The sequence below is a fragment of the Schistocerca cancellata genome, chromosome 7 (genome assembly GCF_023864275.1).
Source record: "Schistocerca cancellata isolate TAMUIC-IGC-003103 chromosome 7, iqSchCanc2.1, whole genome shotgun sequence".
In the NCBI taxonomy this organism is placed as follows: domain Eukaryota; kingdom Metazoa; phylum Arthropoda; class Insecta; order Orthoptera; family Acrididae; genus Schistocerca; species Schistocerca cancellata.
In genome coordinates, this window is record NC_064632.1 from 298,260,438 (window position 1) to 298,261,848 (window position 1,411).

Consider the following 1,411-nt stretch of genomic DNA (forward strand, 5'->3'; position numbering starts at 1 on the left):
TGCACCCAACTGAGCTTGCCGCTGCCGACAGAGGCCCGGGAGCGTGCTGTCGTGGCATTGCCGGCGGGATACAACACGCGCCACCTACGGTGACCGGCAGCTCCAACGCCAGCGCCACAGAAGGGCAAAGGCCCCACGTGGGTGCCGAAGCGGACTCTCCCAGCACAGCGCACGTGCCAACACGTCTGCACAACAACGAAACAAACCACCAGCGAGAACCGCTGGGGCGACCGAGCAGCAGACGGCGTCGCGGCGCCGAGTGCCGGGCGGCGGCGCATCCTCAACGCACACAGTCCTCAGTCGGACCAGCACACTGCAGATGTCCACCGCGCTTCGCACCGGGTCCGCGAGGACCCACTTTGGCTGCACGGCGCTGCGCGCAGGGTGCCCCGGCGCGCAGCTGCGCCGCCTGCCGCGTCCGTCTGCCGGCGCGCCTGCCACTGGGCGCCCCCACCAGCCGGCTGTAGCGCATGCGCCCACGCACCGCGCGGCCAGCACGCCGGCCGGCCCCCCCCTCACCGGCCGGGGACAGTCCCACCCACCCACAGCCGCGTATCGCTTCACACCCAGATTCACATTCACGTTCGTTGGTGTGGTGGGTATCGCTGACACAACCGCGTCGTAGCTGTACCGATAGTTGCCCTCACAGACGTACCTCCAGCAAGATCAACCGCACCACGACGGGTTACCAGTTGTTCATTTGCGTAACGTCACCAGTAAACGTACACGTCCATCCCCGTTTGCAAAGCCAACTATTATTGCATGCGTGCCTGTCAGGTGTCAAGACACACTACGTCCGCTCACATCCACGCAACAAAATGTGCCCGACTAGAGGGCACGTGGAAGGTGCCCCCGTACGTATGCGATGTCCATTGCGCGACCAACTGTCAACCGGCCTCTGTAGCATGTCGCAGATGTGGAACGTGGGGCACCGTGCTATCACATTGTGTGAGAAGAGACTACTACATCTGCATACACGTGCCACTACATGAACAGACGGCTCATGCTGATCGCCATCCACTGCGTCCATTACTCCCACACGTCTCTATGGCGTACCACACTGCAATGCAGCTGTTATGGAGAGATGACACGTAGCTGTGTGCACAACATCTGGACGGTATGGTTCGCCGCAGCCTTTGTACAGTCACACATGTGCCACAGTGTATCATACAGTACATAAGGACCGCTGTGCAGTACAGTGTGTGGGTTAGGCGTACATCGGCGGACAGTGGACACAGGACATACCACGACGTAGACTGAGTGCTTCGGCATGCGAATGCCAGTGAACAGCTGCGAAGGGCATTGAACACGCTAGCACCTGACCGACCAGCTTGCGCAGGCAGGGGGAAGGGGGGGGCGCGATATACGTACTGCTGGCGTCCACATTACAGTGTATAGCGGGAGCATGTAA